Here is an 18,824-nt window from a genome sequence, read left to right on the forward strand (position 1 = left end):
GGCTCACACGGCAGCGCTCCAGTCCCCTTGGCAGGGACCCCCCAGGGAATCCCATCTATTAACTCCCTGCGCTCGGCTCGCGCCCGGGGGAACGTGATTTAGGGGTCGATGCGTGCGAATTTAGGGGTCGATGTGTGAACTGGGGTTGTTCAGCCTGGAGAAAAGGAGGCTGAGGGGAGACCTCATCGCTCTCTACAACTACCTGAAAGGAGGGGGTAGAGAGGTGGGGTCGGTCTCTTCTCCCAGGTAACAAGTGATAGGACAAGAGGAAATGGCCTCAAGTTGCGCCAGGGGAGGTTTAGACTGGATATTAGGGAATTTTACTTCACTGAAAGGGTGATCAAGCACTGGAACAGGCTGCCCAGGGAAGGGGTTGAGTCCCCATCCCTGGAGGTATTTAAAGGACGTTTGGATGAGGTGCTTAGGGACATGGTGTAGTGGTGGGCTTGGTGGTGTTAGGTTTATGGTTGGACTCGATGATCTTAAAGGTCTTTTCCAACCTATACGATTCTGTGATTCTGTGAATGGACCTCGGGACTCTCCGGAGGGAAGCGAGGGTGCTATGGTGCAAACTGAACTGCTCCAACCAGGAGCCAGGCAAGAAGCATCTCAAGGGGACTTAAAACTTTAATCCCTAAGGATGCAGCAGAGAAATTATTTCCAGGGTGGGTAGGCACGAGGTGGCTGCTGTTCGGTATCTTCAAGCCTGCTCTGGATGGCGGGCCATGCTTGCAAAGCTCACTCTCTTCTTCTGAAAGACGAAGATGGATGGAATGAGGGTCCAGTGGGGCTCTAAAGGAGAGGGGTTTGCCTTCTGAAAATAGGTCCCGGTGCTAGCTGAACACACGGTTCCCCCAGCTGTCAACAGGCACTTTGCTGGTGGGAGCAAAATCGTTCTGATGCATCCCCTATGGCAAATGTTGATAAAGAGCTCTCTGAGTACTTCTTTTTTTTTTTTCCTCTTAATCTTTACTGAAGTATATCTCTTTTCCCTTAAATCTGGAATAGAAGTTTTGAGCCTCTCCGAGTTTTGTAGAGATGGCAAAATCTGACCGATCCTCCCCGCGGGAACATCTGGCAAAGAGGAATCCTCACAGCTTGGTCGGGGCAGTCTGCTCGGAGCGGGTCTCCCCCGTGGGATGTTCACTACAGGTAGCTGCAGAAAATGGCCCCGTGCCTGGTCTTGTGGGTCTCCCTTTGGGCCATAACTCTGGGGAGATGGATTCTCTGCCACGGGCCAGCTGGATGAGCAGGAACGGTCACGTCACCTCCCGTGCCTCAGTTTCCCCAGTTGCTGAAATGGCAGCAATGATGTTCGTTCTTACGTGGTATTTCAAGACTCCTGAGGAGAGCCTGGGAGGTACGGTCATACTCTTCCTCTGAGCTTTCAAGGGGCCGTGCAATTAAATTAAGCACTGAATCTTGCTAACAGCAGTACCAAATGCGTGACTTGGTTGCAATTAATCTCAGATTGCGGTACTCCACGGGAGACGGCGTGGGCGTTACTTACCGGAAACATACTCCAACCTTAACCCCAAACCCCCGTGGCTGGTAGAGCTGCCCCAGGGGAAGGGGCTCTTGCCTGCGGTTCTGCCCGGCATGGCCACTAGCTGCAGGGGGCTGGGGCAGCTCTGGGTGCTCGCTGTGGGGCTGCCCCGTCGAGGGGAGCGATGGGGCTGAGCAAGGTGGGACTTCGTCCTAATGATGGGGTGGAGCTGGCTCAGGAGGGGATGAAGGGCAGGAGCTGAGCCAGCAGCAAGCCTGGGAATGGGGATAGCGAGGGAGGAGGAGGAGGAGGATTTTATGGCTCTTTGTGTTAGCACCGGGGCTACTGAGGACATCAACTGAGCTTGCTTCTTGCTCTTCCCGTCTCCGTGCTGTCTCACCTAGGCTACACCTCACTTTTCCCCGCCTAGGTTAATAAGCATAGAGAAGGGAAGGACGGCAGTAACCTTTATTAGAGGGGAAGCGATGCTAATTAGCTACGGAAAGCAAACATCCACAGCTCAGGAGGCAGGCAGAAAGCCCCCCCACAGTCAGGGCCACCCTACTTATTGCCCAGCCCGTGGTGCGTCTGATCACCTGCACGTAGGAAGGCTCTGTGTACGCGTGCAAGCTAAGCCTGAGCTCAGCGTAGAGAGCAGGGATATTGCTGTGTTAGGAACTGGGGATCTTTTAGAAATGAGAGGAACCTGTACAGTCCTAAAGCCCACAAGAAAAGATGCCTTTCTGGATTGGGTCCTGGTGGTATCCAAGACCTAGGTCAGGAGGTGTCGGTCCAAGAGGTGCTCAGTAGTAGCAAATGCAGCGGGGCCCCAGGTGTAGGGGCCAGGTGCTTTAAGATCTTTAGCCTCCCAGAAGAGGGTGATGAGAGCAAGACAGCGTGCCATTTCCCCCCAAAATAAAGCTTTGGTGCTCCTGTGTCTTGAGCACTGAGGGCACTTCTTGCTCCCTGTATCTGAGGAGGAGCACGGTGGAGGTAGGTCCAGGTAGAATGGTGGAAGGCAGGCAGGTAGAGACTGGAAACGTTGGATTTGCTCGGTCTGGAGAAGGGAAGAGGGGGATTTACAACGTCACAAAGTCAGCAGGAAAGGCAGATGTGGCCCTGCCCTTCCAGCCCCTGTGTGTGATAAGTGGGTGCACCTGCTGAAACCAGAGGGAGCCGACAGAACCTGCTCGGAGAACATTTTTCTTATGCTTTTTCTACTTTATTTTTGAAGTTGTTTCACCGTTTCTCCATCACTTTTATTTTGTCTCTCTCCTGTTCTGCCCGCCCCAAACGCCATGGCTGATGCTTCGAATACAGCTTAGCAATTTTTGTTCATGGGAAGCACCAGAAGAGCATCTTGTCCGCCCGCCTCGGGAAGACTTATTTTATGCTTAGCTGTCACGAATGTGGGTGCCAGAACCTGGAAGAAGAGTAGCTGTTGGATTCCTCATGCCTTCCCTGGTCCAGGAGCCTGTGCGAGACCGTCTCCATCACCGTCGTCGGCTATCGGCTCTCTGTACCGTGTGAGTAGTTGCCCGGGGATGTTTCGAGAGGGGCGCGTTAGGGTTTCCGGTGTTCTGTTTCTGAGGGTTAACCTGAAAAATGCAAAGAACCTTCCGCTTTCTGCTTTTGGCTGGCTGCTTGCTTCCTCCGACGGGCGGAGTTTTAGCCTGGAATTTGGATCTTGAGGCCAAATGCAATGGTTCCAGACAGCCCCTTCTTTTGTGAATGTGTCCGCATGGGCTTATCTCTTCTAGCTGGCTTTATCAAGCTCTTAGGCTGCCCAACCCAGAACTTGATTCTTGGGCAGGTTGTATTTTGTTCTCTTGCCTTTCTTTCTTAATCCTTGTGTTTCCTGGATGGTGGTTTTGGTAGCAGCTGGCTATTTCTCGCTGTCCTGGAGTGGGCTGGTCTCCCACCACTCCCAAGGCAAAACGTTGAAACGTTTGTCCATTTTTATGCTTGCCAGTAGTTCTGACAATTCACCTAGTCCTTGCTGGTTGGTTTCCTGCCTTCGTGGTGGTGTGTTGCACCCTACGATGCACAGAAATACGGTGGATGACTCCAGGTTTCATATCAATTCGTGTGTGGCTTCCCTTTTCCTCTCCTCTGTTCTTTCCAGGCTCCCAGGGTTTGGATCTGGGAGGCAGCTGGAGGCAATCTAACAATGCACTGCCTTAAAAAAACCAGGGAAGTTTCGCTTTTTTATCATCCTTGCTCTAGTCCTGCACTCCCTCTGTTTATCTAGTGCTGGCTTCAGCGCTTGTCGGACCCTGATTTAACTCACTAACCTGGCAAAAAAGGGATCCAACAAAAACACGGAATGATTTTTTTTTTTTTTTTTTCTGCTGGGTTTGTGAGTTAAAACAGCTCCAAGTGTCTGGATGAGAAGCCCATCTCTGGAGCCTGCCGCTATTTGCGTTGTTGGCAGAAGTCCTGCTGGCTTCAGAAGGGAGTGGACCCAGGGCAGGACCCACGGCGTGCGTCCTTTGAGAAGGCTGCCCCAGATTTACAGCGGGTGTCACTGAGCAAATGATGCTTGGGCTGAGTCCTAGTCCGTTTGCTGTGTAGGAGCTTTGGTGGGGCAAATCCTTCTGGGTTCACGGTGGTCCCTGGTCCTTTCCCTTGCTCTGCTCCCTCCCTCCCATGGTGCCCGCTTTTCTGTTCCTGTTTTGGGGGGGATTAGGGGCCGAGAGGTCTGTCTGCGCCGGAGGCACGTTTAGCCTTGGGGTGTTTGCGATGTGCAGACAAGAGTTTTGTGTCAACGTCATCCCATGAGGTGCTTGGCTTCGTACAAAAACCAGGTTCTTTCTCCCCATCCCCTGCTTTAACTGGGAGAGGAACGTCTTCAGCTCCACCTTAAGCTAGTCTGGAAAGAGACTTTTTATTTATTTATTATTTATCTTAACTACCATGTATTTAGGTGATGTCATCCCATGGAAAAATATCCCCAAATCTGGCATCTAGTTCTCCAAACGTGGGCATGTCTCCGGTTGCTGGGTACTGCAATACTCTGCAGCTCCTGACCCCCCCAAGGGCTTTTCTTGAGCACGAGGGAGCTAATCACGTTGTTCTGGTTCCTTTCCCCTCTCCGCTGTTGCTGCAGCCTGGTCAGAGGGTTCGAATTAGGAGGGTCACGCTAATTAAACGGGGAAGGGTTGCCTCGTCGGGCAGCCGGACCCAGAGGAAAGGGGTTTTTGCGTGAGACAGAGACGGGGCTGGATGGGTGCAGCTCACGTGCTGGCAGGGAAGGGGTTTGGTGCGTGGGTGCGTAAACTGGTGGCAGGTGGAGCCGAGCTGAAAAAAGGACCCTGCTCCCCATGTGGACGATTGCATCAGGAGGGTCCCTTCCTCCCAATGAAGAAAGAGGAGGAAAATCGGTAATGAACAAACGGGTTTTGTTTTCCCGAGGGCTTTTCCTGGATGGAGTATTTCAGCTTCACCTTCCTCCTGATGGCTGTGGAAAGTGAGTTCAACAGTCTCCCAGGGCTCGGCTATTCACGTTTTCCAACAGAAAAACTTTGCTTTTTCAGGACTACTTTCTCCCTTAAACGAAAGGGATATTGTCCAGGGAAGGATTTTGATTTTATGCTTTTTAAGTCGGAAAACTTCTCCCGCAGAAGCTTTCTAGCTGGCTCGCACAGCAAGTTTGCTCTCGCCACCTCTCTGGGAGTGCTTGGCAGTGCCCCTGAGCACGGCTCGCTGCAGCGAGCTACGCCCCTGATCCTTCACATCGGTCTGGCTGGCTCATGAGAGCAAACGTACTGCAAAATAACCCTCAGACTGCAGCGTCCACCCTGTCCCTGGTGCGTATATTGGATGCCAAGGACTCATGGCTCATCCCGAAGTATTGTGGGATAATTTATCCGTCCTGTCTGGGCTTCTGTGAAGAGCTATCCGAAGACACTGGAGAACAACCAGCCTTATAGACAAAATGGCTGTGACGGCAGCTACCGTGTTTGTTTAGCTCGTCTTCTGGTCTGCGCTTTTAATAGACCAGCCAACGCGACTTCATTGCGATGGTACTCTTGGGCTAAAAGGAAGATGGGTCTCGGGCTAGGATCAAGCGAGTGAGCTGCAAAGAAGGAGTATCAAAAGTACAGATAGTGGATTTTTTTTTTTTTTTTTTAATCCCCACGTCTTTGTCCCATCGTATGCCTCCAGGCAGCCTGGAACAGAAAGAGAAAGCTCAAACTCCCCTCAAGGGGATAATGGAAGGAAGAAGGAGGCCTCATTTTATTTTATTCCTAGGAAAAATGGCACGCATTTCTCATTCTGCAGAAGCCCAGTGTAAGTTAAGCTGCCAGACATTTATGATAGGAATTTGCTAAGCACGTATGATTCACGGTTCAGATTGCCGCACAGCCCCAGCAGGGCTTTCTGAGCAACCGCGCTGGAGGCTGTCCCACGCAGCTTGACGTGAAGGAAGGATGTGCTTCCATGTGGCTTGGCACCACCTTCCTGAAGGAATATCCCAGAGCAGGGGAAGATGTTCGATATCAATCTTTTTCCTGCCGCCATGAGGATCTAATCTCCCGAAGGGGTGGTTGGGCTTGAAGTCAAGCTGTGATAGCTCTCCGCTTCTCGGGGTGCGACGCGTACCCGCCTTTGCTAACGTCATCTCTGCTTCTGATAGTGGCCCTCTCCCTCTGGCTGATGGTCATCCACTTTTCCTGTCACGCAGCACCAGAAGCCACCAGATGTTGAGATATTCCAGATGGCTGCTGCCCTGGGTGAATGCACGTGTCCAGTGAGGGATGTGTCGGCAGTACTGTTTTCAGGGGGAAAGGCTTAGCTGGGGTCGGTGGTGCCTACAGCCCCCCCACGCTGAACTGCTTCAGCCCTGCATCCCCCAGCTATCAGCAGTCTTGAGCAGCCAGTTCACGAGGAACCACTCAAACTCTTCCAACGTTAAGGTCCTGCAAGCATCAAAAGACTCTGCTGGGTGCTGGCCATTGGGTGCTTTTCAAATGCTGCCTTGCAAATCATAAATGAATGGGCCAGGGACCCCACGCAAGCCATGTGAGGGAGCCTTGCATCCACGCTGCTCCGGGAGGGGTCCCTCGAGCGCAGTGGTGGTGGGTGCTCCCGCGCGGCACTTGACTCTGGGGCTTCTCTGGGCCTGAGCCAGAGCTCGAGGTGGGTCCCTGGACCATGGAGACCCTCTCCATGTTCTCCCCGCAAGAACCCTGTCAGAAACCAGTTTGGTCCAGTTCCGCCGTTAAAGCAGCTGGGTTTTTCCTGCCTGCTCCTGGAGGGATGCTGTCCCGGCACGCAGTTGCACTGACGCTTGGGAGCTGCGTGTTTCAGTCTTCCCCTGCTCCCGTGTCTTGTGCTGAAAGGGCTCCTTCGCTGTAACACAGCTTTTCCTTCCTCCCCCTTCTGGGACTTTATTTGTGTGTGTATATCTGGACATGTATTTATCTACCCTTTTTCTGCCCTTCTGTACTTTTCTAAATATGTTGAGCTGTATTAGGCTTGATGATCCCAGGTTCCCTCCATAAGAGTATTAAAACAATGGATAAAAGGAGCGAGGCATCTCCAGCCACATTCGGATACAGTCATGAAATGGTGAGGACGGAGGGAGAGAGATGCAGTGTTGGTGATTAAGCTTACCTGTGGCCAGCTTTGCCTGTCAGAGGTAGCCCCAAGCCTTTAACTCAACGTGGCAAAGGAGCAGCACCTTGCCAGACCTTTGCAGCCCCGACAAGCTGCAGGGGACGAGCACAGTTAGCGCTCCTCATCCATCCGAAATCAAGTGAATACCCTACCAAAGCGTGACCTTTCTGTGCGGCGTCTGTTTTGCGCTCGCGACCCCTTTGGCTTGGCTGGAAGACGATGGGTGGCAGATGTTAGAGATCTCGTCTTGGAGGGAGGAAGAGGGAAACCGTTCTCTAAACAAAATCCCCCTTGTGTCCTGCAGTTTCCTAAAACTGCTCATTTGTGAACTACAGATATTTATCTATCCCCTCCTATATGTGTGTGTGCGTACATCTATAAATATGTGTGGGTGTAAACATATGTATATATAGAATGCTTTATTCCATTACCAGTACATTCATGTTATTTCAGCAATAACAGCAGTACTGGGGCCAGAAAATACATCATTATCAGAGCTCAGCCTGCAAGTATCATACATTTTTTGATGTCAAAACTTTGGTGGCTTCTCTAATGTCTTGTAAGGACACTTGATGCTCGCCAGCCCTATTACCTCATCCGTATGCTCACCGGCTATCAAATTAATGTACTTTGATTTTCATGCTTTTTAGCCGATGAATGGAAACCACATGCCTGCTTCCATTAGAGTCGCAGGGTGATTTTGCAGGTCCTCAAGGCTGGGCCAGCAGTTGGGTGGGAGAAGATAAAACCAGCCTAAAGGCAGTCTGCCTTTAGACTCTCGGCACCAGCCTGTGGTCCTGTGGGGCAGCAAACGTGGGATGGAGCAGAGCAAGACCAAGGAGCGAGGCAGGAGAAGCAGCAAGGAAAGGGAGCTTGGAGCTACAGATGAGCAAGAACAAGCTGGTGAGAAGCCAGCAAAACCTCTGTAGGTCTGTGGGCGTACGGTTCGTGACACCCTGACCCTGCTTTTTTAGCAGAGGAAATTTGAGGGCTGGCTCAGCGAAGTCAAAGCAGATGCCAAATCAAGGTGTTGCCAAGGGCATTTTTCTCATCTGAGCGGCCTCCCTTCCCGCTGGGGAAGAGGAGGGTATTTTTCCCTGACTTCCCCTCTGGATCTGAGGTTTGCTCTTGTGGGTATTGAGGCAAGTTGCTTTATTGCAGGTAATCTAAATATTGTGGTGTATGTGTATTCAAATCTATATGCAAAGCGGCGATTGCTTGCCTAATTATTTTTTTTCTCCTGCAAACAATTTGCTCGCTCACTTCAGTATAAATCAGGAGTATGTTCTCCAACGCTGATAAACTCTGGGCTCATATAAACCCGGTGGGGGAAGAACTAGGCTCTACGTGTTTATAAACAGTGAGAGAAAAAATATATATCTCTGCACAGAGTTTACATTCCACGTGGGCTCTCTTGCCAGGGTGTCCAATAAAAGAAAAGACGCATTTCTTTGCAAAAGGCGCTGGAAACATCTGGCTGGATGGCACCATCGCTGAGTCCCATGAGTGGAATCCAGAGGAGATCAAGCACGATGCAGCAGCCCCATTAATTTGGGGTGCTTGCTAGGGACTATCAAGCTGTGTGATTAGGTAAAATCAATCAAAACCAGGAAAACTGGGCCCTGGGGCTCTCAGGAGAAGGCTTTGTGGTGGGAAGAACTTCTTAATTCGTTTGGAAGGTGTTTAGAAGCCCTTTTTTGTCATGGTTATCTAACACAGTTGTCATCCGATGCAATTCTTAACTTGTTCGGAAGAATTTTTCGCAGGTTCCTAATAGCCTGAGGTTCAGAGACATCATTTTAATTATTAAATTTTACTGTTGCCTGCTCGCCTGTCCTGGTGTTTTACTGTTCCTTCACAAGGTGTCAAGGCTGCTTCTTAGCAGTGATTAGAAACTGGCTGGAGATGAGGAAAGGGAACTCCATTATAATCTACGAAAAGGAGAAGACAAACAAAAACCATGAGTAGTTCATGCATGCACGGGCTTCTGCATCTTAGGTTAGCGGTTCTGCAAGATCTCGCTGTGTTTCTGATGTGACAGGTCTTTTTTTTTATGTAACGTGAAGGTGATGTCCACAGTGTACTGTAAAATTAGCCAAGTAATCTCTGATTAGATTTAAGGGATGAAAGGCAGCCAAACAAATCCAATTCTGTGCGTAAAGTGCAAAGTCCTCTGTGGTCCAGTGTTGAAGTGCTCTTTCCAGCCAAAACAAGTATAAGGCCATATAATAATAGACTTGCCTGATTTATTTTGAGGGCAAGCGTTGGAAAGGGTTGAATGGACATATCATGTAAGCCCCACAGGGAACTTTTAACAGCCGATAATTGGATGTGTAGAGAACAAACTTCTCTGTGCCCACCCCAAATCCTTCTTCTAACAGGATCGTTAAAGTTACAAACATCAGAACAACTGACTCTTTCAAATACCTTCTCTAAACAGGCTGGACTCAACGGTCCTTGACTTCGAGGTACCCGCGGAAGAGAAGCATTTTTAACAGACTTCCAAATATTCAAAGCTAGCAAAGGTATTAGGTCTCTAATTCACCTTCTCGGGCAATGGATGGGAAGATGATGACCTTTCTGGGTACTACAGCAGTATCTATCAGCCCAGTGACAAGTTAGTTCACTTGTATCTAACAAGAGTCTCGGGGCTACTTTTTCTTTCTTTGCATTTCTGCAAAGATAAAAAAATATTTGAAGGGTCAGTATTCATCTTTCACCTCCAGGGAATATTTTTCTCTGTAATCCATACTTTGGCTCCTGCCTTTTCATGACTCTTCATTATACAACGGACTCTTCACTGGCACATTGGAGTGGCTACCTATGGACCCATCCTCGGAGATGCTCAGTGGAAATTTGTTTGACAAACAGATGAGGTGATTCTTCCTCCTTCTCCAATATCCTCACAGTTTCTTATGTTTTGCTTTATTTTTAGCAACAAATGGACTGGAGGGAAAGATGATGCCCCAGTTGGTAGAGCCTTCCCATACCGTCACCAGCTCCCCCTATAACATCTTTGATAAATGAACTTCGGTGCCGGTTGCCTACCGTCCTGCCGGGATCGCTGACCTGACCACGCTCTCCCTTTTAGGAGTTGAGGACAAAAGCAAGATTTAGGGGAAGTCACCAGACTCGTAATTCTTCCCACATTTTACTCATAGCTGTTAAATGTACGTGGGGCATTCTGTCGGTCATGAACCCTACGGGCCAGTCCTTGGCTGCAAAGCTCCCTAAAGGAGGAATTTTCCCACTACTAATCTTTTTGGCAAGGAGCGTAGCCTCGCTCAATGCAATTGTTATTTTTATCCATCGCTGAATGCTCTGCAAGCTCAAGCTGGGTGGTCTTTAAGACGTTGTACACAATTAACGTGGGCCGAGTCGGGGAGTGGAGAGGTATTATCAGGGAGGAGCGTGCGAGTGTGGGACCAGCCAAATTCCTCTAACGCTGCTGGGGCAGCGGTGATGGCTGACGGTGAGCTGAAGCTGCTTCTCGCGTGGTTCAGCAGAGGGGCTGTCTTGTCCAGAGATCCGTATCTATCTGCTGTCCCTCTCTTTGAGGAAGAGCTATGCGGAGGCCCGGCAGGATTGCATCAGGTCAGCGAATCTTATTGGACTGGTCTTGTCAGAAACGGGGCTGATGGCTTGGTCCTCAAAAAGCCCATCTGAGGAGTGCTGACTAAACCCATCTGTCGGGGGCAGAGCTGACCAAAGAGGACTTCTGAACCTGAGGCAAACCAAGGGAAGGGTGAAGGGATTGACTTCAGAGCATGGTCTCTGATGCAAATAACACCATGTCTCGCTGAGAGCCCGCCATGGCTCGTGCTTCACTGCTGGGCAAAGCCAGAGGGAGATCTCCTGGCCCTCTGGTCCTCAAGGGTGGCTCTTTTGACTGCAGTGGGGCTGCGTGTGGCCAGAAGAAAAGTGACCCCATGGTCTGGTGACCAGTGGGAAGGGCCAGCAGCAATGGCGTTGCTGGAAGGAGTTTGGGAGCCTTCTCTAGCAGAGAGCCTAGAGCTGTCATCAGTGGGACACACTTCAAGGGCTTCCACTTCCCTAGCCATTTCTTGAAAAGAGAATTGAGAGGGAGATGGGGTGGAAATTATCTTCAGCAAGGGATTGCTATTTCTTCCATTTTTTTTTTTTCCCTGCTACTGAAAGCATTTTACAAACAACTGATTAAGTTTTGCATCATCCCACGGCAGCTGTAAACGGTAATAGATCATTGCTTTATTTCCCCTCTTCATTTCCTCAGTCTGGAAGCCTCAGCTAGTCATCAGCAAATCAGGAGGTGCAGGTGGTTAATGAAACATGTAATTGAAAAAGAAGGGAAAAATAAAATCTCCATATGCGTGAAGAGTTACGGAAATCCCCATACGCTGAGAAATAGATTGGGGACAGGTTGGAAAAATCACTCCGGTTGTTTGGTGGTGTCTCGTGGATGGATGCAGCAGCTATCGCCGGCTTGGCCCAAGAGCCGTAGGCAGCGCTAGCCCCTCCGCTGGTGGTGGTTGCCTTGTCTGCGGTGGGACAGCCCACCCCGCTTATGTGCTGGAGCTGGACTTGATTGCGTTGCACATCCCATCTTGGGATGGAGGGCAATTGGATGTGACATCAGAATTCGAGCTGGGCTGATTAGATCCTGCCTGGTCTTGGGCTTGGTCCTTAATTTCTTTCGCATGCGCTTCTCTTGGGAAGCTCTGTTACCCTTTAAAGAAAACCAGCAGTTTGCCAAGGGAATGGCTGGCACGCATCCAGGGGACCATCTTCATCATGCTGTGGGCTACTGTGCACCACCAAAGTAGCATTGGCTTCCTCTGCCCTCCATCAGGGTTGGAGAGGGCTTGTGCACGTGTCCCGTCTCTGGGTGCTCTCCCTGCCCAGCAGACACTGCTAGGACGTTCAACAGCTGCTGTCGTTTTGGGACAGGGGGTCTGCAGGTTGGACGTTTGCCCGTCGTTGGATGGAGACCACCAGCTCATTTGCTCTGGAGCACTGAGCTGCGAGAGGCTTACGGCCATCCGAGTTTGCACAAGGCAGTATTTATCTTTGGAGGGATCCAATTCGCTCTTTCCTCCCCTTCCTCCACCCGCAACCTCCGCCTTTTCGGTTTAAACCATGGTTCTGCAGGAAAGCCCAAAGGCTGCAGCGTGAGCAGGCGTGCAAATATCTGGATCACTGCAGGGCGAGAGGCTTAGAGGGATGAGGTGACCCCAGGAGAGGCATGGCAATTCAGCTCTTTTTGATTAAGTTGGGGTTTTTTTTTCAGTTTTTTATGCGGAAAAAGTATTATTCTAAATAACACCTTTTCCTTATTTTCCTTCCACCTCCCATATAATTTTCCATCCCCCCGCCAGAAAAAGGGGAAGGGGGATTTGTGAGAAAAGCAAAATCATTTTGCTTTTGGTTTCATTTCATTCCTTAAGAACCGGTTTGTTTTCTTAGTGGAAAACCAGAGAAAATTAAGTGTGGAAGAGGAAAACATTCTTCTCCCTCAGCTATAGGGATGCTGCATGGCAAAATACTTTTGACAGAGCGGCCGCCGGAGACTGAAGGGTTGCCAAACCCACCCTTTTTGTGAAACTGGAGTCCCTGCCACGTCCCCTCCCTGAACATCCCCGGTGCCAGGTGCTATCGCGTGGAAAGTCTTCCGTGGGCGGAGGAGGAGGAGGGGGCTAAACAGGTTAGGGGTGTTTAATTCGGTGAGAAGTGGAGGCAGGGGTGCCTGGGTGGGGTTCATGAAATAGCGAGCGGTGCAGCGCAGGGCGAGAAGCCGCTGCTGTTTCCCAGCTCATATATTTTACAGGACGCTTGTTGCTACTTGAAGGGAGGGGTGAAATATTAAGTTATATTAATGCGTAACAATACGTAATACCAAATCAAATGTTTAAAGTAGGGAAAAGAAAGATGTTTTTTGCAAGTACGTGTCAGTGCTCCAGCCGTTCTTGAGTGGTGATGCTAGGGTGGATGGTGCCCAGGCCCTGGTAGGAGCGCTTCTCCGTAGTCCTCAAGGGCTTGCAGGACGGGCTTCCGTCTGCCCCGGGAGGCAGCTGAAAGAGTTTCTGATGGATATGGAAATTCAGCCTCTACTTGGCAAGATTTTTAGGTTTTAAGCCTGTCCTAAGGCTGAACTTTTAAAAGACAGCTGAGATGTTTTGCATGCCAACCTGGTAGCGTCAGGACGTGGCGAATAGCCCATTTTAAAAAGGACTGGCCGGGATTGGGAGCGAGAACCAAGGGTGGCTGGACACCAAGGGGCTTTCCCGTTTCCCTGCTGACACTGGGGACCCTCTGCCGTGCTCCCGGCTTTGTTTTGATCTTCAGTAATAACAAAAGAAAACAAACTGCTGCTTCGCGTTCCCCCCGGTCCAAAGGCGCTTATAGATTGGGGATGAGGGATGGGTTTTCTCCAGCCCGTCTCAAACCCAAACCCGCGTGCCAAAGCTCGCAAAGACTTTGCTGGTTGTTGCTCTAAGATTTGTATCTAATGAGCCCTCCCTGGGGAGAGATATTTAAAATGAATAACCAGGAGCTTCTCGCAAAGGGGTTGTTTGGGTGGTGGGTTGCAGCAGCAGGGCTGGGAGAGGAGCACAGGGAGGAGGGATGGGATGGGATGGGATGGGATGGGATGGGATGGGGTGGGATGGGATGGGATGGGATGGAAGGGGTGGGAACTGCTCGAGGAGGGCAAGCCACCGGTGCCGTCCCATCTCCGCCGAGCAGCCACCGTGCCACTGCTGCCGGTCACAGCACCGTGCTGGCATCAGTGCGTTTTGCCCTCTGGGAAATCATCATTTCTGCCGAATCAGGTGTTTTATAGATTACCGAGGCTTAATGCAAAGCTGTCTAAAACCAGAGTGGGATCAGAGGGCCGGGGCCGCTCTCCGACGGGGCGCACGTGGCCACGTTTGGAGCCTGAAGACTCCAAATGGGGGGGTCTGGTGCGGGCCTTGGGCAAGAAAATAAGCTGTAGGGGACACTTCACCCTGCAAGGTGGGACTTCAAGAGCAATTGCTCCTCTCTGCCTTGCTGTTTCGAGAGGCCCCTCTCAGTTCAGTCATTTTCATGCTAGGGCAAAAATTAAAAAAAGGGATGGGGAAGATTTGCTGGCTTCTCTGCAGCTCCTGATGTGAAATCTCTCCCTTTTGCCCCTTTCTTCCCCGGGATGGCTGGCACCTGCTGGCCTGGCGAGAAAGGATCTACTCGTGGTCGCTGTGCCGCCGTCGTTCCCCCAAATACAAGTGACAACAAAGCATCCCACCGGAGCATCCCAAAGGAACGCTTTGCAGCGAGAAGGCAGCTGGGGAGAGCTCCTCAGCCACGAGCCAGCCCCTTCCAGGCAGCTGCATCCCCCCTCCAGCCTGGCCACCCGGCAGAGCGTGGCCCTTGATACAAACACACCGCGGAGATCGCTGCTTTTGCGGAGAAACGCTAAAGGACCGTTCCCAGAGCCGCAGCGAGTGGGATTGCCCACGGGTTTTGGATAGGCTGTGAGATGGGGCATCCCTCTTCCACAGGATGGGACGCTCAGACCGCATCCCCCTCCTTAGAAAGGGCGAGGCGGCAGCAACGTCAAAGGTTTTGCGTGTGTATTTTTCAAGTGTAGGAGAGCTGCAAAAGCTTGAGGCAGGCAGGTTGATCGGAAAGTTTTGGGGAGCTGCTCTCTCCTGTTCTGCTGCTGAGCTGGGAGCTCTCCGAGCTCGCTCTGCCTCCCCAGCAGCTTGCAATGAGAGTGGTACCTTGCTCTGAAAGGGAGCCGTGGTTTGCGTCCGAGAAATTCGTTGCCCTACGTGTGGAAAAGCGATCGTGTTGCCAGAAATTTGGGGTATAGTTTAATGGTTTTTCACCCGCGTTGTGCTCAGCCTCGGTAAGAGGGGTAAAAGCATCCCCTTTGCCAGCTGCACGTCGGGAATTAATTCCTGCGATGTGTCGGTGCACGTATTTAAGGCTGGATGTAAAGGAGGCGATGATATACAAATGGTTACTGCCCGGAGGGAAAGCTCTGAAGGCAAAGACGGTGCATAGTCCCGTCGGGGAATTATACTGAGCTCTGATCCCCTGCTAAAATACGAATGGGTGTCGTGCACGAGCCGCACGGCGTTTCCAGTCCCTGCCGCTCCTGGCTCTCCCCTGCGCGGCCAGCCTCGCGCGTGCCACCCTTGACTGTGTATTGTCAGTCGGGACTGATCTGATTATCTCTGTAAGGAAGATTTATTCCTTCGCCAGCTCAGTGCTGACGGCTCGCCCTCATTTCACGTTCTGCAAGGGGCTCGTCCTGCCTCTCTGCAGGTTCAGCCCCGAAAACTGGGGCCGGGTTTGCCTGTGCCGTACTCGGGAAGGATTTGGGTGACCGTTTCTGAGCGGATTTCACAGGTCTGGGGGGGTGATGGCTGCAAATTATTACCGATGGGTGATGGAGAGCCAACAGATCCTGTCTGCAGCGGCACACAGCCGACTTGCTTTTTCACCACGTTGGTACAAAAGAAAAATCATATATATGTGTAAATCGCAGGGAATCGGCAGTGCTGAGACCATTCAGGTCGAGTTAAACTGAGCGTAGTATAGCCTGTCGTATAATATCTTCTTACAAAAGCCAAGCATAAATCATTTTGATGAACGTATTTTAACCACCTGGTCCCGTCGTTCCCATAGTACGGTTAATCTAATACTGGAAGTAAATAATTCAGCTGCGTTTCGTCTCCGTCCGTCGGAAAGCTCTGCCCTCTCCCTCTTCCCCACCGAGTTTTGTGAGGAGCCGAGGTAAAACAACAGGTTTGTCCGTGCTGACTGACCGACGATTGATTGGTCATAGAATCATCGATTCTGTGTTTAGGCACAACGTGTTTCACGGCGATTTCTCTTTTCCCTGCTTCATTACCTGGAAAGGCTTACCTTTGCTCAGAGGATGCCCAGCCGGCTTTCTTTTCAGGCTAAAAAACCCAAAAAAGGTCACATGCGGCAGTGACAAATGTGCTTTTCTCTAGGTCGGTTGATGACCAAAAAGCACCAGGGATAAACTTTTCCTATGAAAGCCAAAAATTCCTCCCTCTGGTCAGAAATGCACAGAGCCAAGTTTAGTCCGCTCAGCAGTGCCCCGGGACCTACTCTAGATCATGGGGCAGATGTTGGCTTTGGGTGGCTCCATCGTCGGTATCCATCCATCTTCAATATTAAAATACGGAGCTGGAAGAAAATGTATGCACGTTCTTATGGTGCCCCATGTTTTGCTTAAAAACAAGGAGCACGTGCAAAGTGGTATTTGTTACGGTAAAACTTTACAAAAAAGAAAAAAAAAAAGAAAGAAAGAAATGTAACCGAGCCTTTGAAACCTCAAAAAAGTTGTGGGATTGTTTTTGGCAGGAAATGAAAAAATTTCCTTTTCCTTGATAGTCTTCTCTTCACTTTTTTTTTTTTTTTTTAATTTTTCCCAAGAGGAGGTAATTTCCTGACTATCCCTAATCTGAGCCGTATAATCAAAAGGAAGGGAAGACAAACTGGCATAGCTCCTTCCTGTAAGGAAATGATTTCCAATCTTTATTTGAAGGTACTATAGCTTGGTATGCCTTATCCTTCAGATATAGCTAGAAGGATGATTTGGCAAAGGTCCTTGTTGGAGAGATGGGGGCTGGGGACGGAGGAAGGAGAGGTAGCGGGGTTGGATGCAGGCAGCCCTAAGGGTATGTGAGACCCAAAGTTGGAGAGAAGGCTCCGAAGTAAATTTTCCTTTGTTTTACGGCACATTCACGTAATCCAAACAGTCCTTTAGGTTTATTTTTTGAGATCATACCCTGGCTTGTGTATTTGGGAGTATGGAACTCAGAGCAATTGCTCTCATTATCTGATTAATACGGTTGGCTCTTCCCTTCCAGGCAAAACTATGGGAGTAATTAAAACTTGCTCAGTTTGCAAATGGGAAACGTTTTGCAGCTTGCAAAACAGACTGGAACATTAACAGCAGTTACTGGAAGGAGAGCCAAGCAAATGAAGGAAACGCTTGCCTCCAAAACCATCTTTCCGAAAGGATGCAAAACTTTGTGCTTGAGCCAGCCTCCAAGAAAGCTATGGAAAGCTGCCGTGGTGTAGTTTGGTTGGGAATTAGGTTTCAGAAAGGCTCGTAACTTCATTGAAAAATGGTCCTAGACTTGACGCTGACAGATTTTGCTAGCGGTACTCATGCTTCTTGGCTCAAACCAGGACTTGCAGCCATTTTGCAAGCAGGAAAACATTGGAAGATCTGTCACTTGCATGAGTTTTTCAGCCACATCTGAAACAGTACTATGGAACTGATCTGATTGGGGTTCCCACATCAAAATGGGAGTCAACTGATCCAGATTCAGGGCGTCTCATCCAAACCGCAGCTTGTTTTTTAAGAGGGTTGGATTTGCAATTCTAGTTTCAGTCCGCTTATAATGGGAAAATGACTTTTATTTTGGATGTTGCCCAGGAATTTCTCTATCTTGCAAACCACCGATTTCCAGATTTGTGCATAGTGTAGAGCGGGGGGTGGGGAACCTGACATCTTTTCAGCTCCTCTGTACGTTCTGCATAATCCAATAGCTTCTGCTTTCAGCTGAGTCAAATTTCCCACTGGAGAAAAGCGGAAAAAGTTGTGTGTGTTCTTTGGAAATGCAAAGAAATTTGCACGTGAGCAAAGCCCACCTCTTATGAACTCCCAAAGAAGCCCTCCACTCCCAACCAGAGGGTCCACACCACGCTGCAAACACACCCATCCTAGGGTGTAAGGACCATTTATTCAAACCCTGGTTCTCATTATCATTTTCAGCCACAGAAATTTCCCCCTGCTGCAAGAGTTATGGCCTGATCTAAAGAAAAGAAAATGTAATACTTACGTAACTTCTTAACAACATGGTTTTTTTAGGTCATTTGCTTGGTGTTCTGTAGTATAAAAAAGAGCAAACGCTTGGGAATTGTTTGCTTTAATGCCCTTGTGGAACCATGCTCCTGTCCCTGGAAGAAGCCCGCAGCAATTAATACATGTGGCTGACTTAGGAGGGAGAGCAGGCTTATTTAAACCACACGTTCGGCATCAGTAGATGCTGCAGAAATGCGGCATTTCAGACTAGAATGATTTGACTTGTAAAACTTGAAGAAAATATTGAAAACCATTCTGGGGTCTGCTAGGGGGAAAATAGAGGCTTTGAGCGTGTACTGGGGTTTTTTTTCTTTGTTTCTACAACAAATGGCAGCTTCTAATGCAAATACTCGAGACTCATTGGTATTTATCACTGCCTTATTGGAAGATCATTTTCAGGCCCTTTAAAAAAGCAGGGGAAAAAAAGGTTTCTGCTTTACATCGGGGCCTCAAAGTGGCAGCTTTTCCCAGGAACGCGTGACAGTCTTTTTCCAGCAGAGAAAAGCGGGTCCGTTATCAGTCCTGGGCCCTTTTGCTCCAACAGGGCGCAAAGAGGTACTGTGAGCAGGGTTCTCCCGAAAAAGCAGCTGATGGATAAGCCCGCATCCTCGCTGACGTGAATTCCCGACCCCGTTTCCATAGCAGACCAGCTCAGGAGCACGAGAGAGCTGCTGGGGATGGAGAAAATGCCTTGCAGGCAGGCTGGCCCTCCGGTGCATGCGAACGTAAGGCAAGCATCGCCGTGTCGGAGCAAGTCGCTGGGCACGTTGCAGACTAGCCCGCTCAGAGCCGGTCCTCCAGGCATCCTGCCCCAAGACATCGCCACACGGTTTGAGGATGGGTTGA

At 50.0% G+C, this 18,824-nt stretch overlaps 1 long non-coding RNA gene across 5 annotated transcripts in view; it reads left to right on the forward strand.

The window, feature by feature from the left end:
• Positions 1 to 539: 539 nt before the first annotated feature.
• LOC142414835 (uncharacterized) overlaps positions 540 to 18,824 on the forward strand; it is a 69,798-nt gene continuing 51,513 nt past the window's right edge. For 4 of the 5 annotated variants that reach the window (XR_012777230.1, XR_012777229.1, XR_012777231.1 and 1 more), the window contains exons 1-2: positions 540 to 1,360; positions 2,807 to 3,012. This is a non-coding gene — a long non-coding RNA (uncharacterized LOC142414835). The remainder of the gene's footprint in view (positions 1,361 to 2,806; positions 3,013 to 18,824) is intronic. The other variant, XR_012777232.1, reaches the window with a different exon arrangement.

Source organism: Mycteria americana, chromosome 9 (genome assembly GCF_035582795.1).
Source record: "Mycteria americana isolate JAX WOST 10 ecotype Jacksonville Zoo and Gardens chromosome 9, USCA_MyAme_1.0, whole genome shotgun sequence".
Taxonomy (NCBI): domain Eukaryota; kingdom Metazoa; phylum Chordata; class Aves; order Ciconiiformes; family Ciconiidae; genus Mycteria; species Mycteria americana.